Here is a 12,487-nt window from a genome sequence, read left to right as displayed (position 1 = left end):
CTATTTCAATTTTAATATTTACTATGATTCACTATTACTGCCACTGATATATGAAAATGTTTTATTCCTTGCAGGTTAAGTTGCAGAAATAAATTTTTTTTGTCATTACTATGATAGCACATATGGAGGCTGAAAGGTGTGTGTACAAAGGTAGTTGATAATTAACTGTACTATTTTAAATTTAGTGTATAATTTAGCCAAGAGATTACATTGACAAAATAGTTAATATATTATTTCATCATAGAGATTCACAATTTTTTCAAGATGTTTTAAACAAGTTTTCATGTAGGCTTGTTCTTTTTCTGCTTTAAAGAGCTATCTACAGTCATGCGCCACATAACAATGTTCTGGTCAACAGCGGACTGCATATATGATGGTGGTCCCATAAGATTAGTACCATGTAGCCTAGGTGTGTAGCAGGCTATACCATCTATGTTTGTGTAGGTACCCTCCATGATGTTCGCACAACAACAAAACCACCTAAAGACATGTTTCTCAGAATGTGTCCCTGTCTTTAAGTGACACATGACTCTATTGTAAAATAAGTTGTTACTTATTCACATATATACATATGTATATCCCTTATTCCCAACTCATAGTGACGCAGAATTGACAACATTCCATTCTTCTAAATCAAAGATGACTTTCATCTGTGACTTAGAGAGACTCTGATTCTTCCTGGGCTAGGAGCCAGGGTGAGAACACTAGAGGTCACATGAGGTCCTGCAAAAATTCTTTTCCTGCCCCTGGGCACCACATCAAGACTTTCTGCACCTAATCTCCAGGCAATCAGACTTCTGTAGGAGGTGGATCAGGGTGTTTTGAGAGAAACTAGCTCTATCTATAACCACTCATTGGTGAAGCATATCCAAGCTGCCTTGGTGGCTACACAGTCAGAAAATAACATTAGTCTGAAAAGAATACAGAGAAGTCTTTTAAAAATCTACATTAAAGATAGCATGTAGATTCAGAATAGAAGAGATAATGAAGTTCAAATGATCATCTGACCCAACTCCCTGCCTTCTGAGGGAATGTTCTACCGAGCAAATCTGCTTTCCTTGGAGTCTGTTTCATTGCATCCATTCACTTTCATTAATGCAACAAATATTTATGTAGTGTTCCCACTTGTCAGGCACCAACAGAAGGGTCAGGTATACAGCGGTGAATAAGACAGGTACAGTCTCAATCTCATGAAGCTTTTATAGTGTTGGTTTTATAATTTTTGCGGTCAAGACACTCTGCCTTTTAGTCAGCTGAGAACATTTCAGCTTTGAGTCCAGATCCTAGAGCAAAAGACATTAAAATAAATTCATGATGATAATTACAAAACCACTACACCCTACTAAGTACTACATTTTCATTTTTAGTCAATTCTAAAATGCTGTCAATTTTAGATTGTGTTTTATTTGTTTTTAATGTCCACTAAGAAAGAAATACATGCTGACAATTTTTGAATGATGGTCTTGCATCTCAGCCTCTGCTTTGAAATCTTTTATCTATGCCAAGGGATTGGCAATTTCTCCCACATTCAGTTGCCTGGCTTGGCCTGCAATAGGCATCTCTTTGCATGGATCTCAGATACAAAATGTCACATAACTTCATCTACACGGTCTCGTAGAACACTCTGTGAGAAAAATGTGAAAACGCATTGTTCCACTGACAAAAATTCACTTCACTAAGATCAATTTGCTCCCTGCTGCTCCGTTTTTGTGCCTTGCTGCATACACAATAAATTTCTGATTTAATACCAAATCATAGTGTAATCTTGCAAAAGACATTTTTTATCTTTTTATTTTGAAATCATTTTATACTTGCGAAAGTTCAAAAATAGTTCAAAGAATTCTTACATACCTATCCCATTTTGCCACATTTGATTTATCATTCTTTAAAAGATATTTTAAATGACCATACATCTGCACGTGTATAGTACCAACAGGACCTATAGCTCAATGGAAGCGCTAACAGTATGCAGGTCCATGATGTATTTGTGCCTGCACCTGCAGCCAGCTGTTGATTGTAAGATGCTTTCTGATTTCAGGGCTGTGGAATCATCCCCAAATGTGCCTCTTAGATTCAATGAAATACCGTAAATGCCATCAGCGGTAATGTCACAAAATCCCAGCAGCAAGGGACATTTTTGGCCAAATAAGACACAGCAACACTCATTTTAGAGAGGTGAAACTAAAGGTTTTTGAGGTTTTCCCCCCTCTTGCATTGGAAAACAGAGATGCCCTCCAAACCCCCAGATTTTCAAGTACGAGGTTAAAATTAAAATATAATTGTGACGTCTTGTGATTTTTTTTTTTTTACTCATGCTCCCAATTAGAAAATTGCATGTCCAGAAACATACTTAGAAATTATTCTTAGAAAATTTAAAAACGTAAAAAGGCTATTTATCTCTTGTGGACTTCGAAATATTATTTTTGTATTTTCTAGAGCATATCTTAAGTAGTCAGTTCATATTTTAAAATTGTATTTTTTCATTTTAATGCTTATTCTCTCTCCATCCCACACTTCTGGCCTGGGATCCCTGAAGTGAAGTTGCTAGCAAAGAATAAAGGAAAATCTGTATACTTGCTTGGCCCAAATGCTACCTCCTCCAAGAAGCTGCCCATTTAATTCAGTTTAAGAGAGATGTATTCTATGGGCCAGGTACTAAAAACTGGTTGACTATAAGCGAGATCTGCAGGCCTGTTTCGTTTGGCTTGAATATTGCACAAATTTTAAAATATCACATAATAACATCCAGATAATGGCGCCACTTGAAACATCAGATCCGGCCACACTGGCCTTGCATTGGCGTGGCACAAATCAGCTGGATCTGTGTATCGGCTTTTCCCTTGGGAAAGGTCATGGACTCTCCAGTTTTTCTCAGTCTCCACCATGCCCTACTGCCTAATACCCCTTGCAGGACGTTTGGCCTATGCCAAAAGTTCCTTGACATTTGGTCCTTTCCAAAACGTCCGTGATTATATTTGGCCCATGCCAAATGGTTTTAGAACCAAATGTCTGCTAATCCCTAATACTGGGCCTGTTTTACTCACTTACATTACTTATTTGACTCCTGTAGGACTTTTTAGTTTGTTTTGTTGCTCTTGTTTTTAGCTAGGTTTCCAAATCTTTGTCTTGTCTAACAAACTGAATTTATTAGATAATCTCTAATTTATTTCCCTATGAGTTAATAACTCTGAGTCAATATGATGCCAGCCCAAAACAAAGACATTAGGCTTGTCCAGGTTTATCCCGCCCTGGCAAATGTATGATTTCCTTTCCTCTTTAAAAATTTTGTGGTCTGCTCACTGCCTACCATCCCAGATGAGTATTTGTAATTTTCAATGTGATGAAATCCCATCTGCAGCAACTATTTAATTCTCTGAGGCCAACTGCATTTATATCATATGCAAGCTTCTGTGCCAATCAAGCAAGGTAGCTATTTTAGCATTCACTCAGTATCACTTGGGGCTCACCAATGTATATCTGGATGGCTTCCAGCCAGTTGCCTAAAGTCACGGCTAAATTTCTCCTTCGGAAAGAATTTAGTATAAAAATATCATGAGCAGCCTTAGTTAGCCAAGAGACTCCATGACACGTTAGCAGTTATGATTACAGAATGTAAGATTATAGACTCCTGAATCTTCGTCTTCATCTCTAGCCATTTCTTCTTTGCTTCATTTATAAGATCTTTTTAACTAGTTTCTTTAGATTATATCCTTTTGCAATTTTCTCCTCTTTCCCATCCTATCCTCTCTCTTTGTTTCAATTATCACATAATCTAGGACAATCCCCAAACCTCCCTTCCCCTTTAGATCACTCAGGGTTTTCCTAGCACATTTATACGTTCTGTCCCCAAACCAAGCTCTTCCTTTTTAGGCCTAGTTGTTGTTTCTGGTTTGCAATTTTCCATGCTCTCTCCATTCTCTCACATATTCAGGTCTAAAGCCCCAGAGTTGTCATTAACTCCTTCTTTTTTCCTGCCCCGTTTTCTTGCCTCTAAAAAAGGCACAGGAGAATATACAAAAGCCAAAGCCAAACCTAGATCGGAGCTTTGGAAATGTTATGCTCTTGATAAAGAAAGTCTCCATAGGAGAAAGCAATGTAACCTTTCAAACTCCTCTCAAAAGAGCCTATGCTGACCAGGAATTATACAGACCAAGTGCTGCCTTTCCCTAATACCTAGTGGGAAAAGAGTTTTTGATGTACAACTTTTCTGAAGTCTATGATAGTGATTCTCAAATTTTAGCATGCATCAAAATCACCTGGAAGGCTAAATACAGATTACTGAGCCCATTTCTAGCATTTCTGATTCAATAGGTCTTGGATAGGGCCTGAGAATTTGCATTTTTGACAAGTACCTTGGTGATGCTGATGCTGCTTACTTAGAGACCACACTTGGACAATCACGACTCTGTGACATCCATGGCAAACAACATCTCCTGATATTTTCCATGAAGGGCCTTCTTTTCCTGCATCCATACAACTCGTTGCTCAAATTACCTTTTATTCTATCTTTGTTGAAATCTATCTAACAGGCTTGGCTCAAATATGATTTCTTAAACACAAGAGAAAACAAACAAGACATCAATAGTGAATACTCTTCCTTTATATTTCCGTTACCTTTATCTGTACTTCTCTTACGGCATCTCCCACATTCTGCTTCGGGTTGAGAGCCCTTGTGAACACAACATAGGTCTCCTTGCAGGTTGTGGTTCCTCAAGGCAGTTCTTCCTCCTCTCTATCCCTGGACACCCACTGAGGTGTTGACCCAGAGCAGGAACTCAGTTCAGATGTGCCAAATTAAATAACTGCTGCTGAAATGGTTCTGCCCACCCCCCTCCCAGTCTCTGAGTGTATGTATATGTGTGTATTGTGTAATGCTATACACACACAGGTGTGTGCATAGCTCACGCATTTTTTTTTTTTTTTTAACTTTTTTTTTTTTTTTTTAATTTTTTGTTTATTGCAGTAACATTGGTTTATAACATTGTAAAAATTTCAGGTGTACATCATTGTACTTCTATTTCTGCATAGATTACATCATGTTCACCACCAAAATACTAATTACAACCCATCACCACACACATGTACCCAATTATCCCTTTCACCCTCCTCCCTCCCCCCTTCCCCTCTGGTAACCACCAATCCAATCTCTGTCCCTATGTGTTTGTTTATTGTTGTTATTATCTACTACTTAATGAAGGAAATCATACGGTATTTGACCTTCTCCCTCTGACTTATTTCACTTTGCATCATGCCCTCAATGTCCATCCATGTTGTCACAAATGGCTGGATTTCATCGTTTCTTATGGCTGAGTAGTATTCCATTGTGTATATATACCACATCTTCTTTATCCATTCGTCCCTTGATGGGCACTTAGGTTGCTTCCAAGTCTTGGCTATCGTGAATAAGGCTGCAATGAACACAGGGGTGCATGTACCTTTGCAAATTGGTGTTTTCAAGTTCTTTGGATAAATACCCAACAGTGGAATAGCTGGATCATATGGTAGTTCTATCGTTGATTTTTTGAGGAATCTCCATACTGTTTTCCATAGTGGCTGCACCAGTTTGCACTCCCACCAGCAGTGTATGAGAGTTCCCTTCTCTCCACAACCTCTCCAACACATGTTGTTTCCTGTCTTGTTAATTATAGCCATTCTGACGGGCGTGAGGTGATATCTCATTGTAGTTTTGATTTGCATTTCCCTGATAGTTAGTGATTTTGAACATCTTTTCATGTGTCTGTTGGCCATCTGTATATCTTCTTTGGAGAAATGTCTGTTCAGGTCTTTTGCCCATTTTTTAATTGGGTTGGTAGTTTTTTTGTTGTTGAGATGCATGAGTTCTTTATATATTTTGGAGATTAAGCCCTTATCAGATGTATGGTTTGCAAATATCTTCTCCCAATTGTTAGGTTGTCTTTTCGTTTTGTTGATGGTTTCCTTTGCTGTGCAGAAGCTTCTTAGTTTGATGTAGTCCCATTTGTTTATTTTTTCTATTGTTTCTCTTGCCCAGTCAGATGTGGTGTTTGAAAAGATGTTGCTAAGACTGATGTCGAAGAGCGTACTGCCTATGTTTTCTTCTAGAACTTTCACAGTTTCAGGTCTTACATTCAAGTCTTTAATCCATTTGGAGTTAATTTTTGTGCATGGTGTAAGGTAAGAGTCTACTTTCATTTTTTTGCATATGGCTATCCAGTTTTCCCAACACCATTTGTTGAAGAGACTTTCTTTTCCCCATTGTATGTTCTTGGCTCCTTTGTCAAAGATTAGCTGTCCATAGATGTGTGGGTTTATTTCTGGGCTTTCGATTCTATTCCATTGATCTGTGTGTCTGTTTTTGTGCCAGTACCATGCTGTTTTGGTTACTATAGCTTTGTAGTATATTTTGAAATCAGGAGTGTGATACCTCCAGCTTTGTTCTTTTTCTCAGGATTCCTTTAGCTATTCGGGTCTTTTGTTGTTCCATATAAATTTTAGGATTCTTTGTTCTATTTCTGTGAAAAATGTTGTTGGAACTTTGATAGGGATTGCATTGAATCTATAGATGGCTTTAGGAAGTATGGACATCTTAACTATGTTAATTCTTCCAATCCAAGAGCACGGAATATCTTTCCATTTCTTTGTGTCTTCTTCAATTTCTTTCAGAAATGTTTTATAGTTTTCGGTGTACAGATCTTTCACCTCTTTGGTTAAGTTTATTCCTAGGTATTTAATTCTTTTTGTTGCAATTGTAAATGGGATGGTATTCTTAATTTCTCTTTCTGCTACTTCGTTGTTAGTGTACAGAAATGCAACTGATTTTTGTATGTTGATTTTGTATCCTGCAACTTTACCATATTCGTTTATTACTTCTAAAAGTTTTCTGGTGGATTCTTTAGGGTTTTCTATATATAAAATCATGTCATCTGCAAATAGTGACAGTTTCACTTCTTCCTTTCCAATTTGGATCCCTTTTATTTCTTTCTCTTGCCTGATTGCTCTGGCTAGGACTTCCAATACTATGTTAAATAGGAGTGGTGACAGTGGGCATCCTTGTCTGGTTCCTGTTCTTAGAGGGATAGCTTTCAGTTTTTCACCATTGAGGATGATATTAGCTGTGGGTTTCTCATATATGGTCTTTATTATGTTGAGGTACTTTCCTTCTATACCCATTTTATTCAGAGTTTTTATCATAAATGGATGCTGGATCTTGTCAAATGCTTTCTCTGCATCTATTGAGATGATCATGTGATTTTTGTTCTTCATTTTATTAATGTGGTGTATTACGTTGATTGATTTGCGAATGTTAAACCATCCCTGCATACCTGGAATAAATCCCACTTGATCATGGTGTATAATCTTTTTAACGTATTGTTGTATGCGATTTGCTAGTATTTTGTTGAGGATTTTCGCATCGATGTTCATCAGTGATATTGGCCTGTAATTTTCTTTTTTTGTGTTGTCCTTGTCTGGTTTTGGTATCAGGGTAATGTCAGCTTCGTAGAATGAGTTAGGGAGCTCACGCACTTTTTAAAAAAAACTAATTTTAACCAACAAGTGAAGGGAGAACAGGGCCCCCTAATCTTACCTGTTTGTAAGTTTTATATTTTTATAACATCAAACCTGCTTGTCTTTTCCTTTATGGTTTCTGTCTTTTGTGTTCTGCTTAGAAATTGTTTCTTTTGTAGATTATTAAAATATTTGCCTATTTTTTCTTGCTGCTTTTATAGTTTTCAGTTTTTAAAAAATATTCCATATTCCAGATGAATTAAAGGGTTATGTTTTAGAAGTAAGTAGGAAGCAAAATGTCTGCTTTATTTCTTTTCCTAGTAGCTAACAAATGATCATTTAGTGACTCATTCCTCTTTTTCCCAGTGATCTGAACTGCCAGCTTCGTCATCTTTCAAATATGTCAAAATGTCTCTGGATTTACTGTGTTGGATCAATGCCACATTTTGCTTTTTAAAATATTTTTATATTACTTTGGAACCCTTCCATGCATATAAACATATATGGGGAATAACATTACATAAAATGTTTTTTTTCCATTCAACAATACAAAGAACACACTGTTTTAATGATTTGTTGTGGATTTGCAGTTATTTTAAATACCTGGCATTATATTTTTTGCTCATCCGTGTTCTTCACTGTTGGTGTTCTCCATGGGTGAGCCTACCAAGTTGCAGTCACCTCCCTCCCCTCCTGAAAGTCTGGCACTTGGGAGGAAGAGGGTCAGAAGCACATGGAGGATCCATTGGTTTGAAGGTTGTACAGGCAGCAGCATATCAAAGGGCCTCTCTGGTGGGCAGGATGTTAGGAAACCTTTCCAGCCAAAGGTCATGGGCAGAGAACTGGCTGTAAGAGGGGCCGTAGCAGATGACCAAAATGGTTCATCACATTGGCAAGTGGACATGGGCAATAGAAGGAGAAACATTCTTAGTCAAACTCTGAGTGTCCCCTGGACTTCCTTAGCGTCTTCTGGAAGGTACATGCATGATGGAGGAGCCACCCTCCTAAGATACACCACCACTTGAAACCCTTTAAGAACTTGCCTTATCGTTAAGTTGTTCCTAGGAAACAAAGCTAAAAGTTGATTTGCAGTCAGACTTATGCTACTGTTTTGTAATTGTTTTGCCCTTGGGGGTTCTCCACATAATATTTTATTTTTAAATTTTAGTGAGCACCAGATTAGAAATGTGCTTCAAAGAGGAAAGACATACAGGTTTTTAAAAGAACGTATATTTTATATTCTCGTGGTGGTATTTTTTGGTAGTTAAGGCATGAGTACCGAAATCAGGCAGGTCTGGGTTCAAATCCCTCTTTGCCACTTCCCAGCTGTGTGACCTTAAGCAAATTACTTATCCTGTCTGAGCCTGTTCCATCTTTACAAAGTGTTGAAGGATGAAATGAGAAAATGTTTTAAAAATAAGTGTTAACGTTGATTACCAGCTTGTATTATATTACTTAATCCTTATAATAGCCTTGTGAATTAGACACTGTTACTGTCATTTTATAGCTGAGAAAACTGATGCCCAACACCACACAACTAGTAAGTGCTAGTACCAGGATTTGAACCCAGGCCGACTCCAGCACCTCTGCTCTTGGTTCTCTGATATGCTTCACTGTGTGCTCAAAGCCCTGACATCAGTAAATGCCCAGTGAATGGTGGCTGTGATTTTTATTGTTTTATCATGATTTGGGGGGCGCTCTGACTGGAATTTCTAATCCATTCTGCATCCTTTGAGGCATTTAAATTTTGTCCTTTTTGCTGTAAAGCTCTTGAATTTCCAGGATTAATTTTTCCACTTTTCTTCAAATACTTAAATCACAGGTGCAGCTGCCAAAAGAACTGGCATAAGAGGCAACAGAATAATCTAGAAGAACAAGGAACTGAAATAAAGACTCTTGGATTAAAGCTTGGAGATATTTGAGCAGCATACCATGGATCCAGGTGGTGAACTGGGAACAATGCTAACATCTGATAGGAGTGTTTTGCAAAAGGCAGAATGCTTGGCCCATGACAAAACAGGGGCTGAAAATGAAGAGAGAAGGAGATAAAATAGTAATATCTAGGGGCAACATTTTCTACTTCCAATCAGTTTGAGTGACTTTGGTGAAATTCAGGGTCATGCTTACAGCAGCAGAAGTTAAAAAAATTTTTTTTGGTAAACTTTACTATTGCTTTCTTCTGGTAAATAACAATAAATACTATAGAAGTGTTAACTATTATACTCTCATTTTTTCTCCTTTCATCTCCTCTACTGTAATTCATCACATAGTATCTTAAAGTGAACAAATCATGTTTCACCCTATGGGAATGTGAAAGGTGAATTGAGCTCCAGGCCCTCCTGATGCTTTGAAATAGAATTGTCAATTAGCGCTTCTCTGAAGAATCAGTTGAGATTTCCAGTTTCCAACCCTCCCTGGCTTTCTCTCTTGGCCATTCCCCTAGTGTGTTGGGTATACTTATGAAGGGGTATCTATGAGGAGCAGAACACTTAAGCCACAGGACATGGAGAAAACAAAGTGTTTCCAGAAAAAGTAATGGGAAAAACAAACCCTGCATATATATGAAAACTTCCGTGTTTTCATACATATGGGGACATTGGGAGACAGCATGCTAGTTTTGTAAAAAAAAAATTTTTTTATAAATAATATAGTTGTTGAAAAGCTTTTGGTTTTAGCCAACTATCTTTTCTGTTTGGATTTTTTTTAAAGTTTAGTCTGCGAATCTAATTTAATCATGTTACTCTCCTCAAAAATCTTCTAAGGGAAACTTGCCATGGGATTAAACTTAAATTCCTTATCCTATCACTCAAGGCCCTCCAGTGCCTGTTCCCAATGTAGTAATCCAGTCTTATTTGTCACATATTCTTTGTCCTCCTCTTGATAAAACATCCTCATGCTTTTGTTTTCATTGACTCTTCTATAGAATACAGTAGTGCCCCCTCATGCGTGGTTTCACTTTCTGTGGCTTCAGTTACCCACGGTCAACCATGGTCTGAAAATATTAAATAGAAAATTCCAGAAATAAACAATCCATAAGTTTTAAATTGTGTGCTGTTCTGAGTAATGTGATGAAATTTCATGCTGTCCCCTTCTGTCCTGCTTGGGTGGTGAATCATCCCTTTGTCCAGCATATCCACACTGTATACGCTACCCGCCCATTAGTCACTTAGTAGCCATCTAGGTTATCAGGTCGACTGTTGTGACAGTGCTTGAGTTCAAGTAACTCTTATTTTACTTAATAACGTCTCCAGAGTGATAGAGTAATGATGCCGGCAATTTGGATATACCAAAGAGAAGTCGTAAAGTGCTTCCTGTAAGTGAAAGTTCTGGACTTAATAAGGAAAGAAAAAAATTATATGCTGAAGTTGCTAAGATCTACGGTAAGTTTTATCACAGTATATTGTTGTAATTGTTCTATTTTATTATTAGTTGTTGATCTCTTACTGTGCCTAATTTATAAATTAAACTTTATCATAGGTATGTATATATAGGAAAAAACGTAGTACAGTCATGCATCACTTAATGACAGGGACACATTCTGAGAAAGGAATCCTTAGGGGATTTTTGTCGATGTGCAAACATCATAGAGGGTACTTACACAAACCTAGATGGTATAGCCTACTACACAGCTAGGATGTATGGTACTAATCTTACGGGACCACTGTCATATATGTGGTCTGTCATTGACTAAAACATCTTTACATGGCACATGACTGTATATACAGGGTTTGGTACCATCCATGGTTGCAAGCATCCACTGGGGGTCTTGGAACGTATCCCTCGTGGGTAAGGGGTGACTGCTGTACCCCCCAAGAGACTTCCTTCCTGCTCTCCCTTATGAAAGTCCTACCCCATCTTCAAACCCAGATCAGGTCCCAATCCTCCTCAAAAATCTTCCAGACAACTCCAACCCCAGTGTTCTTTCCTCCTTCCAAGTTCCTAGAGGGCTTAATTATCTGTTCTGGTCACTAGGTGCAGAGAATCTGAAATTTTGCATAGAAATGGTGCAAACCCTACAAAATAGGAAATCAAACTTTGGTGCCTTTTCTTTCTTCTTTACCTGAGTGAATAATTGGCACCTGCCTTCTTTCTCCTTTTACATAATCATAGGTGGCACATAAGCAAAGCAGGCTAGGAGGGAGGGGACTTAAAGGGGACAAACTTAAAACAATACATTATTTGGAAGAACAAGCCATTGAAAAGAAATATGATTTTCCATTATTAAAACATAATTAAGCGTGTACAAAAGTATCCAAATTTAAATAGTTACAGTTTTCAATCAAGTAACTAATTTTAGAATAGCCATTGGCTGAGAGTTGTGTTTTCCCCTGCTTTACTATTCTATAAAACATTCTTGCATACAAAGCAGGATAGTTAAGAAAGGCTGCAGTAAAGAAAACTTTTTAAGTGTCTAGCATATTCTACATATAAGAGCCTAAACTCTGATAGGACAAAGCTCTGAACATATTTAAAAGTTTAATGAATATTAGTAGTTGAAGTTTTGGAAAGCCCTTATGCATTTGCTTGTTTGGCCACAGTACTAATAAAGTCAGGAATTTCAAAAAGTACTAATAAATACTCCTGAAAAAGGACTTTAATCTTACACGTGCAAAAGAAAAGACGATCTAAATTCATAGGTTGCTGCTTTAATACACAGATCTTGTCGAGAGACAGGTGAAGTAGTTCACATTATGCTTTTTCGATCCACCCACTCCCACCTTAAAAATCTCTTAGTTGAAGATTCTAACTGGTTTTTAAAATGTAATAATTTATAGCATTAACATGCTACATTTTTCTATTATCCTTCCAGAACTGACCACCAACCATGAGTATTATAATGAGTATATTTTTTATTCACGTTGTCACTTTCTCCAAATTTATTGCATTTAGTCTGCAAAATTCACCATGTAGAAAATGGAAGAGGCTAAAATGTGTATAAACCCATGTCAGGTTTAAAAAAGGACCCCATTGGAATTCAATTTTATTCTGGCTGGAGATGAAT

The sequence above is a fragment of the Ceratotherium simum genome, chromosome 5 (genome assembly GCF_057802395.1).
Source record: "Ceratotherium simum simum isolate JZ-2026a chromosome 5, ASM5780239v1, whole genome shotgun sequence".
Classification (NCBI taxonomy): Eukaryota; Metazoa; Chordata; class Mammalia; order Perissodactyla; family Rhinocerotidae; genus Ceratotherium; species Ceratotherium simum.
This window is presented reverse-complemented; position numbering follows the sequence as displayed.